The 15,423-nt window shown below is 35.3% G+C and overlaps 1 non-coding gene across 1 annotated transcript; it reads right to left on the bottom strand.

Annotated features, from left to right (window-relative positions):
• Positions 1–2,503: 2,503 nt before the first annotated feature.
• Positions 2,504–2,569, bottom strand: LOC115070583. The gene has a single exon (XR_003849738.1). It is a non-coding gene; the product is annotated as a small nucleolar RNA SNORD109A (small nucleolar RNA).
• Between the last annotated feature and the right edge of the window lie 12,854 nt (positions 2,570–15,423).

Genomic DNA, 15,423 nt, shown 5'->3' with positions numbered 1-15,423 from the left:
GGTTAGAGAGAGAGTGGAGAGATGCATTAATATTCTCTGTGACACCTGTCCTGCTATGCTTCCTGAGCCTTAGTTGGAGAGATTCCATTTTAGATGCATCACTTAAGGCTGGGCATGTTGCAGATGCTCTGTAATAGTCTCCATTGTTTGCCAAAAGAAGTTTCTTTGATGACGTTGATGGCTTGTCAGGCTAGTACAGAAGACTTTTCCCTATCATTCATATTGGGACCCAGAACGATCAGCAATAAAAAAAATTGAATTTTTGGATTCTGTTACATGTTGATCCTCTAATTTTCATTTTATGTTTTATACTCTGAAGCTAAGAAAAGCAGAAATGTTGGGGATAATGAAATCCAGGGTACCTTGTCCTACCTACTATGAACTTGATCACCATCTGTTGCATAAGGAAGCTTCACTGGTGAAAGGGAGAGTGGAGAGATGTTTGTACGTTACTTGACAACTTTAAGCCTAATTTTACCTGATCTGCAAATATAAAGTACAATTAATCAAACCTACATCTCTTGATTACTGTGTGATTTCAATAACAACATAGAGATGAAACTAATAAAGATATGGTTACCACACATGTAGTGAATAGTTAATTTTTAGACATTCAAAGGGCAAGAGTACAACACAGCAATCAGAAAATGTTCCCCAAATCTAACCTAATTCATTAAGTTGTGATTTAAAGTAGTTATAAGGAGGAACTTTTAAAAATTTTTTTCATACTTTATTATTTTTTATGTGTGTATTGCCTGCTTGTAGGTAAGTGCACTCATGTTGGGCAATGCCCGTGGAGGTCAGAAGAGGCTGTCAGATCCCCTGGGACTAGAGTTACTGACAGTTGTTAGCTGCCATGTGGGTGCTGGGATTCAAACCCAGGTCTTCTGCAAGAACAACCAGTGTTCTTAACCATGGAGCCATCTCTCCAGCCCAGGAGGAACTTATTATAAGGAAGCATCTGAATCATTAGCAGAGAGGTATACACATATCACAGCTAGAACAGTGATCATGATGGTTAACTACAATATGTCACTTTAACGCCTTTCCTATAAAAATATTTATAACAACTCTCAGATTCTCAATTAATGCCTTAAAAACTAGATGGATGAGATGAGAAAAAAATAAGAAGAGTGAGGAAGACGTTGAATGTAGAATCCTTTGCTAGTTGTTTTTTGAGTTAGACTGAAGAGTTCTGTACAGAAGCTCCAAGTCTGTGTATCTACTAAGGTCCTCTTATCACAATATAGTATATACTCCCCCAAACACCAAAGGGACGGGATTCTGTTTCTTCCAATGAGGCATTTGGAAATGTGTTCTCAATACCTTCAGGAGAAAATTTACACATTTTCTTTCATTTTAGAAATGAGTAGAAACCTTTCCAGGTCAGGTGAGTCCCCTGGGGACAGGCAATGTAATGGAAACACTTGGGTGCATCTGTCTTTGTAAATATTTGTTTTTGTGGTTTATGATGTGTTTAGTGTTTCCAGGCTATATGAAATCAAATTATAATTTGAAATGTGTTTCCATAAAAAATTCTGTCCTTAAGTTATAATAAATTATCAGAAACTTGCTTGTGTGAAAATGCAACTTTCTCTGTTCCTGTGTATCATTAGACACTGATTTATAATTCCTTGATTGATGAGAGCAAAGGACATGGAGAGAAATCAGCATCACATATCCACTGTAGAGTTAAGATTCCATTCCAAGATCTTCACTAGTTTGTTAATTTTGGATGCCCATAAAATAATATAATATTTAATGTCAAGTATTTTCTTTTTGTAGAGAGAAAGGCTCAAGGAAACAAAATAATGCAATTATAGATAACATCTAAACACCAGCATGTCCAAAATGAAGAATTCTTCCATAGATCTTACATTAAATCAGTTAATATTAACAAATCATTGAATGTATAGAATTTGTGTGGACAACAAAATATGAATTATAATATGCCCCCTAGCCAGGCATGGTGGCTCACATTGTAATCCCAGGACTTGGGAGTTTGGGGCAAGATAACAATTGCAAGGCCAGACTGGGCCACATAATAAATTCTAGGCCTAATGGACTGTAGAATACAAGCCCATCACATACAAAATAAAACAAAGCAAAACAAGCAAACAAAATTTAGATAAGAGAAAAAAGAAGTCTTGACTCTAAGGGTATTATAGTCTACTATAGAAAATAGTGTCTCCTTATCCATGACTTGTGATTTCTAATCTATAAAATATATCTTAACATCCTATCTTTTGAAGACATGTATATATTTCAGGTGTCCAGTGACCAAGACTTGCTGCATTTCTCTAACTTTGTACAGAGCTGTTCAAACAATGTTGTCTTGGGATTACAATGTGAACCACCATGCCTGGCTAGGGGACAGAGTAACAGATGAGAAAATTTAAAAGACTGAATGCAGATGGGACACGCAATAGGGAAATATTCTGAGGGTATTGCTCAGAGATAAGATAGGAAGGCCTCCCATAGCAGTGCCAGAGGCTACACATCTGGACCTCAGATTACCATTAGACTGAGTCCCTCAGAATCTTCAGACAGTTGTTCTCTTCATCAATCCACAGAAACACTTTCCATAGTTAAGTGAGCATTCCCATAGTCAGGCTACTTTTGGGAAAGCTCATCTACTGTGTTATAAAAGAACAGTACTATACAATAGGCACTTTGATTAGTACCTGAATAATGGAACTGCCACACACTCTCTATGGGGAAGGATGACATGTGTTCCTTTACTCCAATTAGAATTAAATGAGCCATAAAAATACATATTGTGAAGAGTGCAAACGATAAATAAGAAAAAAAAAAAACAATGATTAGCACAGTTTAGTTTCCTCATGATAATCATTTTCACCTGATTTAACATGAAAAGAATGCCAATGATTCACTAAAGTTAATTGTAATTTCAAGAAGAAACTTGTTTTGTCGTCACAGAATGCAGCAGTTTCCGTACATATGGTGTTCTGTGTAACTGCCTGCCTCTCCCTCATCTTCCCCCATTTTCCATTTCTGTCCTCAGTTGTCCTCTGTGCATTGTCAGGCACATGCTTTCTACAGTCCTCCTCAGATCCTTTAAAAAAAGCCTCTATTTCGCATTCCATGATCCCTTAGTGTTTTCCTGAATTAAATAAACTCTCATTCCTGTCATATGCACCAGTAAACAGGGATAAAGTCACATCCCCATATGCATGATTTGGCTCTCTAAGGCTCAGATATACCTCTTCATATAATTGTGTCTAAATACATATGTTTCTCCCAAATCTCAATTTTCATGGCTAAATAAAATTCTGTTGGGTCTATGTACCTACTTTAGATTATCCACTCATCTATTGCTGGACATCTAGGCTGATGTATTTTCTTGTTCCCATGCACAGTGCAACAATAATCATTGACATGGAAGCATTAAGAAATTTTTAAAGGATTAAAATATACACACACCTTTAATAGGACTTCATATTAGTTCACTGATAATTTACTGATAAACAAAGACGAAACTTCCTTTGACATACACTACAAACATCAAAGCATTTTTTTTCTCATTCATGACATACTGTATTTGATGAGTATTAAAATATATATGCAAATGTAAAATTTTAGGTTTGTGTGAAATCAGGAACTTAAATATTCCTTAAATCTCCTTGAAGCTTTTCTAGCGGTGGTCAGTAAAAGTGACTGGGGATGAAAAATAGTATTATGTCATCAAAATGATGTCAACAGCTGTATTCTATCAATACTAAAAGGGAAGGTGAAGACCAGCAGTGTGTGGTCTCCCATGTGAACCTTAGTTTGTCTGCATTATTTGATTATTATTGTAGCGTTCAGGGAAACTCCTCCCTCCCTTCAATAGTCTTCTCTGTTGTTTGCTCCTCCATTTTTAGACTCATAAGCAGAGAGCAACTTCTTATGCAATATGAAGAATAGAAAAATCCACCAACTATGTCATTTCTTTGGCTCACCCTGGTGTACATTGCCATCAGTCCTTACCATATTCCAGATGGACATTCAGTCATGTTAATGCTAAGGCATATGGCTAGTGACAGTAGAAAAATGGTCTAAGAAAACATTGGGAATGAGAGGAACATTCAGAAACAACTTTCAGTGAAAATCAAGCACAAGACAAATATGCAGGTATCAATGATATTCTTAGTTCCATGACACATATCTCCACTTAAGACTGCACTTAAATGCAACCGCTACACTTAAGTCTCAGAGAACATCACAGAAGAGAGGATGGAAAGAATTTAAGAACTGGGGGAAAGGTACCTGTTCCTAGTTAGGGCTACCTAGATCTGACAGGAAAGCTATAGAAATGAGATCTCCACAGTTGGCAGTCTAACAAGGTCCTCATGTAATAATAGAACCAGGTGACATATGAAGGTGGATGGGCTAGATTTCATGGGGTCCCACCTAAAGTTAAGGGGGTATAGGTAATTGATGGATGTTGACAGATAGAGAATAAGCTTTCTCCAGAGATAAGCTCCAAGTGAGCATCCCTAAGCACAAGTACATAGGAGTGTTACATTTATTCCATCCAGTCAATGGACACAGTGAATTTTATATATGTATGTTTATTAATGTATGTATATGTGCCAATAAAATCAAAGTACAAGGACTTGAGAGGGAGTTGGGGAACAAGGAAGGATTTGGAGTGGGACACGGAGGGATGGAAATAATGCAGACAATATTCGTGTACAATATTCTTAAAAAATAAAAAATGGCAATTTGAAGAGAACTACTTTTAAATATTATAAAGATATTAATATCAGAATAAATAAAGTGTTGCTAACTTCCCACATTCAGTTTGCACATTGTTTTTATTTCTCTCCTTGAATAGCATGCCATCACATGCACTGTAACGTTTGATCTGTATCTGCATTTAAAACTCTATCCATCACAGAGGATGAATGAGCTTTCTCATTAAACCTTTTACATAGTCAGAATGAAGCAAAACTGTAGTGCTTTATCATTATGGTTTCTAGCTATGGACTTGTTTGCTTCACTCACTATGATAAATACAATAAGGAGAGAAAGAGAAAGACAGAGGCATTCATTTAATTTGTCTGTCATAGCAACTTGATGTTAAGGATGTATTATGCTGCTCCATGTTACTGATAAAGAAATGAAGGCTTAGGGAAACGATGGCATGTAAAGAATTGTGTCCCTCCCATACAGGTTTGTGTGCTAGGATCCTAACCTCCTTTTCTCAGACTGCTGATGCTGGGGACAGGATCTTCACCTTGGTATCTAAGTTCAAATAAAGTCACTGAGGTGGACTGACTGGTGTTATATCAAGAGGCAATTAGGACACAAAGACACATGTGGACGATGACGTGTAAATAGAAGTAATGAAGACTGGGCTCAAGAAAAAACAAAACAACAACAACAACAAAAAAAAACCCTGTCAAAACTGTACCTTGTTCTCCTAAGCCGCTAAAGCTCTAGACAAAATGAATTCCTCTTTCTCACCCACACAGTCCAATGTACTTTATTACGGTTGCCTTGAAAACCAACACAGTGTGACATACACATTCCAATATCACACAACATAATAACGATAAATTTCAGAATTTAAAACTCAGTAATCCATTTCTTGGTACCATTTAGTGTATCAATATGAATTGCCAAATTCATACTACCTTAAATTCAGCATTTACTTTTTTCTATTCCACTTTACTGGTGATGTTGCATTACCAAGCAGAGATAAATTGTAGTTGATGACCTATCTTCAGAGGATATATTCATAAGGAGGAAATAGGCAAGGTCCTTATCTCTAGCCTGGTGGCTTATATACAGAGGCAGAGAGGTAGTGGTTAATAAAAATATCCTGATATAGAAAATGATGTCGAGTCCTATACTTTTACCAGCTGTCTTGGATTTCGATTAATATGAGCACGTTATTTTCCTTATTCGCATTCATATAGTTGTATCTTAATAATTCTTGACCAATGGCAACAAGTGATAAGTTTGGTAATATTTGGAGATAATGTCCACTTTCACATCTGAGGGATGGTTATTGGTATGTATGGAGAAGAATTTAGGTGTGCTGTGAACATACTGCAGCACAATAGCATACTTCTACCACCCAATGATCACTGAACCCAAAATATCAATAATGTCAACAACGAAGAAGCTAGTTGAGACGGCGTGTATCTCTGACACAAACGTTTTTCTGTAGAATACTTCCTGAAAACAGTGCTTATTCAGGAATCTGTACATCATTGCACTTTCATCAGCAGATGATGAAGGCTGTGATAGTAGGTTTGATGATGTAATGGTTATCTGGATGGGAGCCTCTGTGTTGATGAGTATATTCTATATAATCATATCTGTACCATAAGATAAAGGTGAGTTGCAGCAGATTCAGGCTGAAAGCTAGTTGCACGTGTTTTTTGTGTATTATGGTGTCCAAATTCTGTGGGAGGTGAAAGCTTCCTCTTCTAGGGAAGCCATCTGCTTCCCCCCATGAGATGACTAATGATCTGAAGTTTCTGTACGTTCTGCTCAAGTTCTCAGCTCAACTAAGCAATCTGTGAAATTCACACGGGGACTGGTTCGTAGTATTGTCTACGGCTCCAGAGAAAGAAAGTGATTTCTTATGCGTTTAGTTACCTTGAACAAAATCGTATTAAGACAATTTCACCAAGGCTTTCTGCTATCAATTCATCTTCTTAAAATATTGATTAGAGCTGGTAATGATGGCAGTGATTTCATACTCAATATGTCATCTTAAATAAATTGAAGGAAAGGGACATGACTTACAGCAATAAAATATTTTAGAAGAACTATTATAGTTTCATTGGATAGGAAAGAGCAGTCTCAATAGCTAAGCATACTCATTGCCCAATATAAATGGGATGTTGTTTCCCGGAATGCTTTGGACACTAAAGATCAGAGAACTTCATGTCACTTACATGGAATGACATTAGATTTTCATATAATCTATGGATATCCTTCTGCAAATTTTAACCACATTTAATTTAGTTATAGCACATAATTAACATGTTAAGTGCTATATAAAGAGTTCTTGTACATAATTAGAGAAAATGACAGAAACAAATATATGTACATACATAGTGAATATGAAATTTTTTCAGATTCTTTTTTCTTTTTCTTTTTCTTTTTTTCTTTTTTGACTTTTTGGTGTATTTAATACAGGACAGCTCAAGCAATCTTAATCATCTTTGTACCCCTGTCTCCACTGGAACCCTTCCATAGCTAGAGAAATGGATAAAAATAGTTCTTTTTTTTTAAAGGTACTTTCAATTGTATATCTGTAGGAAGGAATCTGCAGAAGCAAATGAATAAATGCTAATAGGTATCAATGACAGACTAGAAAGAAATCTTAATGCCACTGACTCTGAACCAAACTTTAAAATCACACCAGAGGTTCTTTCAAGCCTTTTTGAGAGATAATTTCTTAAGAAATATGTCCTTTGCTGTTGAAACTATCTGCAGTGTGGTAGGGGCCATGGTGAAGCTCTAAGAACATACTTGTGTGTTATGTATGCATTCATCTCCTTATAGCAATCTTAAGGTTACTAATTTTCTAGAGTGAAAGAACCATAAATGGCATGCCTTTCCTTGGTCATTGCACTGACCAAAGACCTCACACAGTGAGAAGAAACTGGTAGAAATTTAATTAGATGTCTGTTGATTTAATGATTGAGCAGAGACATGCAGGGGTTAAGGGAATTTGTTGAATTTAAACAAATAGAAGTTTTCAAGATTGCTAAACTGTATTTGTTTTAATATTTAAGCCAAGTGAGGTGGAAAATGCCTATTGGAATTTAAATAGAGATTTGTGTAAGTTGACTCTCGTTATATATAGGACAGGATGAAAGAAAAGCTGAGTTAAAGTAACAGTTTTGGTTTCATTTTTACAAATTAGCAATCAGACTTTCTCAGTCCCGTTGTTCTCACAGAAGGTTCTTGCAAGTGTGTGAGATCTCAGGTCAGGTGAATGGTCCCACTGTACACATCCACACATAAATCCTCCACGTGAAAGAGAAGAATGTGGAACACTGTCATGATGTCCTCAGCGCTAAAGTCTATGTTTCAAAACAAGCCCTGAAGTCAAAGTAAATTTCAAAAGTGAGGACATACACACAGACTCTTAAACAAAAATACTACAAAATTGCATAAAGAAGGGAATAGGATAGAGGGATGAGGCTGAGCGAGTTCTGCCGACAATCAAACATGGGCATCAACATGAAAACCAATTCATTCATTTTCCCTTCATCAAGGTTAATGGTAAGAAACTCAAGTGTAGAATTATCTTTCTGACTATTTGAAATGTAGACAGAACAAGAACACTAAAAAAGTAAACAGATTTTCATTCTTAATTAAATATATGAAAACATTTGTATAAATACTTCTCAGTTAAGAGCCAAAAATGGTTACCACAGTCAGAAAAGTTCTAAAATGTAGGCTAGACTTCAGAAGCCCTAGCTAGAAAAACCTCAGTTATTTAAATAAAAAACCCAATGCAGATGATCAAATAAGCAGTTGACAGTATTTGATCTGGAGCAGAGGGAACCATCTGCTCTTCTATAAGCTAAAGCTTCTTAATAAATGTAGGGAACCACATGCACATTTACAATTCAAATACAGGCTACATTATCTGGCCTTAATTCTAATGCAGTTCAGAGTCTACATGTGCACAAACCCCAAAACCTCATAAAAAAGGTTTTCATTGATTTATTTCTCCTTGAGATCAAAATTTTGCTTGCTGTTATGAGAAAACTGGATGTCCAATATCCAGTTGAAAGGAACAGCCATGCACACTGGAGCCTTCTTAGCTGTCAGTCTCCTAAAGAAATTAAGAACTTCGCTGTTGGTTGGAAAGGGAAAGATTCATATTCTCTCTCTCTCTCTCTCTCTCTCTCTCTCTCTCTCTCCCTCTCTGTCTCTCTCTCTCCCTCTCTCTCCCTCTCTCTCATTTTCACTTCTTTTCCTTATATTTCTTTCAAAAAGAATGAAAGCAATTAATTTTTTATGGTATCTATTTGCTCTCAGAAAAATCATAGTGATGACTCTAGTTCCCCAGATTATTAATAAGCATAGTGTTACTCATGCAAAGAAGAAAAAGTGAGAGCTTAAAGAAGCCTCTCCTTGTCTCCTTGTTTTAATTGCTCCATTTTACACAAATACATGAAATTGGAGTTTGTGAACTTTTCTTTCAGTGGATCAATAAGCCTCAAAAGTACTTGTGTTTACTCTTGGTCCTGATAGGGCAGAAACCTATAAACTAGTAAATATTTTTATCTAAATTTAGTCATCTATTCCATGCCAATATGTACGTGGATATCTATACAATATTTTTTAATCATCCAAAGGTATATTTGTGCATACACATAAGTTCAAAAAGAAGTTAAGTAATGTTCTTTACTTTTTGATAATTACATAAAAGTAGTAAAGTGTCCATTTTTGCAAATTCTGAAATTAAAATAATGTGACAAATACTTGAAGTGAATAGAAAGGTAGAAGAAAACAGAGAAACAGAAACTAAAGAAAAAGATCTGTACCTTTGAATATAATAGGAAAGTTTTCAGTTATGAAATACATCACTATAGAGAATTTCTAATTTTATATTTTGAGTTACAGGAGCTATAAAATTTTAAAGCTTTTTTTTTTTTATTATTCTAAAGCAGTAAAAATAGTCCTCTCTTTCTACACCTCATGATGGGAATTAAAGTATTTGACCACTGGAATAAAATACATAGATATCTGGGGTTATCAAATGAAAAAGGAGTTTTATAAATTTCATGAACTTCAAATTCTCCTCACGGAACTAGGAAGGTGAATGCTGGATTTCTAGTGTTGGGCCTTCGTCCAATAGCATCATTAAAAAGCCATGCTAAAACTTCTGTTTTCAGAGTGATCTGACCACTGGGAAACACAATAAAGATTTTTCTGGGATAATCACACCTATGACATCTAACCCTTAAGAAAAGTTTTTGTTATTATTATTATTATTATTATTATTATTATTATTGATGATTCCTTTCACACTTCCTTAAAAGAGTACTAATCTGTAAGGGTAAATTGGAAGTGGCCAAGTATTGAAAGGAATCTGTGTATATACTTATAAGGAATGGAAGAAAAGTTTAGATGTAGCTTCTTCCAAATTGATAGTAGTCACAAGGAGCATGGCTCAAGATGCAGACACTTGTGGGGAACAAATGAGAGGCTATTTCAGTAAGACTGACTGCAGTGAAGAGAAGCTCAGAAATGTGCCTTGAGTTCAGAAGCGTCTCAGTCCCAATACCATCCAGGAGCAAGCGAGAATTGTGTTGCTCTCTGGACTTCATTATAGATAAGAGATTTCTGGTTTCTTTATATCTTTCTCATCATAGTTCACTTTAAAGCCAAGAAGAATAACAATGAGAATGATAGAAATTATTATTATTAATGCATAATATTATCCATTCATTCTATATTTGCCTCCGATTGTTAGAAAGATTTCCTCCTGGGAAATCAGACTTCCTCTGTTTGAGGTTTTACAATAACTGACTTTTAACAGTTTTCTTGGGGAGAATTTATTCAAGTACATTCAGGTAAATATTATTTTTTTTTGCCTTAGCTGAGAATACATTTTGAGCTATCTGATAATTTAGTGTTGTCAGACTTTAATTAAATTGTAAATTGTCTATGTGTTGAATCAGGGTTATTTCTGTGGCAGTGTTATGTCATAAATTCACCGCTAACTTAATAAAACCTTGCTCACAAGCCTTGGTTTTATGGACACAAATCATTTCATGACATATTTACTAATGAAAGTCTTTATAGTCAAAAAATATCACAAAATAACAAGTTATAGTAAGATATGACTCACCTTTAAGAGTTAAAATAAGGTGAAGAAGGAAAAATACAGAAAGAGGAAGAAGTAAAAAACAGAAACGTCAGCATTTTGCATTATAATTTTCTTTGATTTGGTATCTTCTACTCTAACACTTCTCATCCAAAAACCTTACTTTTCTTATTGTTGTAAATTTGATAGCTTTTATAGTTGGAAAAGTTATATTTAGTAGATTCTATAAGTTAAATAAACCAATTACTAAAACAATACCAGATATACCTCAAACTGGAAATAATAGTGTTCAAATTCTAACTGGGATAGTCTATTGAGTACAAATGTTTATAAAAAATGAACAACTATATGACACAAATACATATACACTATTGTAGAATTTATTAGGAGTAAGACTGAGTTCAGGGGGAACAATCTTCTTTCCTCAAACAGAACTCTGCATCATTTGAAAACATCACTTTCATGTGAGTCATGTTTTTCAGTAACCAGAATGTGGAGCAGGAATATTACTATGTTCTGTAGAAGAGGTTGTTAAAAACATATGGCTTCTTACGGGATCCTGTAACTACAGAAGCTTCTTTAGCATATATGTATATATATATATGTATAAAAAATTAAAGTAGTTGCTTTATAATAGGGGGCATTGCCTCTCATAGACATCATAGGTTAACAAAATAAAACCCCAATGACAGAAATGGAATCCCTGTCTTGAAGTTATTGACCAGGGGTCCAAAAGACCCTCAAACAGTACTGCCTCTGTTCTTGGTTACCCACCAGAACTTAACGGTAAAACACTATTACTGAAGACACTACCTGAAATGTAGACCAAATGAGGAGAAATCAAGCTGGTGCTGACTTCAGAATCTCATCTCTACTGGCTAGCATTCATATAGCTGGAAGGAGCTATGCATGCTATTGGAAGGGGAAAAAAATCAACATTACCCATCCGTGAATCCTGTGAGCTACAACAATCTCCCAGCAAGTTATGTCCACCAGTGCAGTATTGGCACCAATATTATGGGAATAACCAACCACTTTCTAACTAGATTCAAAGTCTGCTTCATAAAATGAAGCCTATACTTGATATTGTTAGCAGGCCTAGGAACTGAAACTAGACAGGTCTAAGCATAGATGAGAGCCTAATACTAGTTTTCTACTCAATAGCTACAGCAGTAAATTGACTCCTAATACCTATTCCTACAGCCCTAGATTAATGTATCTCTAAACTCTCAACAGAGAAGCTTCCTTATGTAGCAGATGGTGATTAATACATAATCCTATAATTGTCCAATGGGCAGAGATCAAGAGACTGCAGAGTGCTTATCATTGAATAGGACACCTGTATCAAACTCCTGCCTCCCAGGGCTCAGGGGCCATTGTGGAAGAGGGGACAGAATGAGTGTAAGAACCAGAGGGGGTGGGTGACCACAAAGAAGTAGAGCTTTCCCAACAGGGCTTCGGTTACTTGTTAATTCATAGCAATAGTGGGACTATACACAGGTCCCATGCAATTTTAAACCAGGCAAAATCATAGCATAGATGTTGAGAAATGGGTAAGAAACTCCAATACTATCTAAAGAGCTATTGGATAACCGATAGTTGAATGGAGGGAGAGTCAGTCTCTTTTAAGAATGTGACTTAGTAGGTTAACCAGGCTCCAGCAGATAGTCCCACACTGAAGGACATTTAGGAGACACAAATTAGACTCTTTATGCTTTATTAAATATAATAAAGTACATTAAATTTGTTGGGGGCTGATAAGGGGGAGGTGTGGATAAGGGAGAAGATATAAATACCATTAAATTATATTGTATGAAAATTTTTTTAAATTCAATTATAATTTTTTTAAAATCTAAATGCATGGTTTCTTGCTCAATAAAAAACGAAAGTGTCACTAAAGACCACTGGCTTCAGAATTTGAATGCTATAATTAATAAGGGCTGATTTAAGATTTTTTACCTAAGAACTGACATTGTTTATTTGATTTCTTCTGTGTTTTTAGTTGTGTTATTTATTTTGGATATGCAATAATCCTATTTGCAAGGAAGAACAGAGCAACACCTACAAATTTGAATAGGATATTTGTACTAAACATTATTTTTAAGCATAACAGACAGAATTAGAGCTTAAAAAAACACAGCAAAGCAGGGCATCGTGGTGCACGCCTTTAATCCCAGCACCTGAGAGGCAGAAGCAGGTGGATCTTTGTGAGTTGGAGGCCAGCCTGGTCTACACAGTGAGGACAGCTGGGGCTACAGGGAGACCCTATCTCAAAAAGACAAAAAAAAAAAAAAAAAAAAAAAAAAAAAGCAAGATTAATGAAAAATTTGCATTACTAACCACACAGATACAGAGTCTTATACTGCTAAAACAGTTCCAACTACTTACTTGGCTTTAAAGATAGATAGCTCTTTACTACTTCTCCCTGTTTTCTCCAAAAGCATATGCATTTCTTTCTAGGGCTGGAACAATACATTTTATTTTTCATGTTTGGCAATATTATAAATATTCATAGCCACACATCTGTCACAAAAAGCACCATGGAAAGCATTTAAACTGCAGAGGAGGGAAAATTCCTTGAGTGGTCCTTGAAGAAATCACAACGCATGTTTCAGCCAATTGTTCTAACACTTATGCAAACATTTCTGACCTTCAGTAAATAAACAGCATTTACTTAATGAAGAATGTTCAGGAAAGAACAAGAACATTCGTTTTCTTAAAGAAGAAAGTCGTTATTCTTCCTGCTCTCCTGGGAATAGTTTCTGACTACATCATATTTTTAATCTAGTTTTTGTGACTTAATTTGCACAACACTTTTTAAATGTCGTTTTTTTGTTATTGGGTTGTTTTTCCATTCTTATCACACCATCTTTTTTCTATATTTAGCAAAAACTGCAAAGTGGCCTGACTTACATGATCCAGCTAGACATTCTGATTCTGAGGCTACATCATCATGTAGATGATGATAATTTAAGCACAGTGGCAAGGCTTTTTCTCTACAGAAATAGTAAAACTGTTGAAAGAGCCTGAGAAACCTCAACATAAACAAGTCATCTAAGGTCTTGAAGTGTGAGCCAAACTGCCCACTAAACCTCAGTAAGTTAGAAGAGTTTCTCTTCTAGCCTTCATTCTTAAATACAAGAAATGTTTCCCTGTAACATCTGGAGTTTCCTTTAAGTATCTAAATTATACGCCTGCAGCGAGAAGACTGGAATCACAATCTTGAAACCAAACATGATTTGTAAAGAGCTCATGATTACGAGATCAAAAAGACTGCATTAATATGACATCAGCTCATTAATTTGTTCTTTCATCTGTGCCGTCCTGCGATTTAAAAATAGCTTCCCTGATTATGGAAAGGTTTTCCTCCTTTTGGGGCAAAAAAATAAAATAAAAAAGAGGTAGCATATTTGAATTTTTTTTATATTATCTTTGATAAACATTTAGAAGCTTGGAGTCCAACCTCATCTTGAAAATTTTTTAGCTGTACAAAACTGGAGAAGAACACAGATCTGAAGAGGAATGTGGATTGGATGGGACACTGCATATTTCAAAAATTACAATTGAGGAGCTGTTTCATGGTTACGTGTGAGCAGGTATTAAAATTTTGGTTTCCTTTTAACATTTTCATGTATTTCTTGTCTTCCTGGTAATTCACTATCATTTTAAACAAATAAATCTGGATCTCTGAAATTCTATGCATTTATAAGTAAAAAATTCTTGTCAATCCCCCACCACTCTTTTATCAGTCACTTTATGTAAAGAGAACTAGAGAAAAATTTAAAAAATTTCTGTATTGAATGATTTTGCTTGTTATTGTTTTAATATAAGCCTGTTTGCTTTATGTGTAAATAAGGAATATCAAGAAATCATTACTGTATGGATCATAGAACTTTAGTCATTTAATATTTTCTATTTAGTTTATTTTTTGATAAGAGAAAGTTCTAGCCGTCAGATATAATTGTTGGTTTTTAATACCTTTGGCCCTTTTCATGACTAGTTCTTTCTTAAATATCATGACCTACCTGAGGCACCACTTATCCACTGATGCCTCGGCTGACCACTGTACTCAGGTTTCATGAATTCCAACTCAGTTATTACCAAAAGAAAAAATATTGGCCTCATAATTTTTTCATTGTTTACTGTATCCCAATTTATTGTATCCCACTGTTTACTGAATTCCAATTGCAGTAGACTTTGTCTATCTTGGTTTTTAGTGTATTTCCAGTGCTTAGACCAATGTCCCCCAGGTAATCATGTATTGAATATAGCAAGTGCCTATTGAATTTAACACTAAAGGATGTCTCATAGCATGATAGAGGGAAAGAATGGAGGAAATGTGTATTCACTTGTTAAAGTGTGCAAGGAAATTTAGAAAGAGGGAACAACTTTTCTTAGTTACATTTTCTTTTATTTTAACTAAATAATTTATTGGGAATTTAATAGATGCATATAAGGTATTTTGTTCAAATCCATGCCCACCCCCTCGCCTCCAACACCTCCCATATCTCCCCATCATTTTTTTCTGACTTCGTGTACCCCTTCCTTCCTTCCTTCCTTCCTTCCTTCCTTCCTTCCTTCCTTCCTTCCTTCCTTCCTTCCTTCCT

This window comes from Nannospalax galili, unplaced genomic scaffold (assembly GCF_000622305.1).
Source record: "Nannospalax galili isolate Female #2095 unplaced genomic scaffold, S.galili_v1.0 scaffold716, whole genome shotgun sequence".
NCBI lineage: Eukaryota > Metazoa > Chordata > Mammalia > Rodentia > Spalacidae > Nannospalax > Nannospalax galili.
The sequence above is the reverse complement of the archived record's forward strand: the minus strand, read 5'-3'. Positions and strand labels throughout refer to the sequence as shown.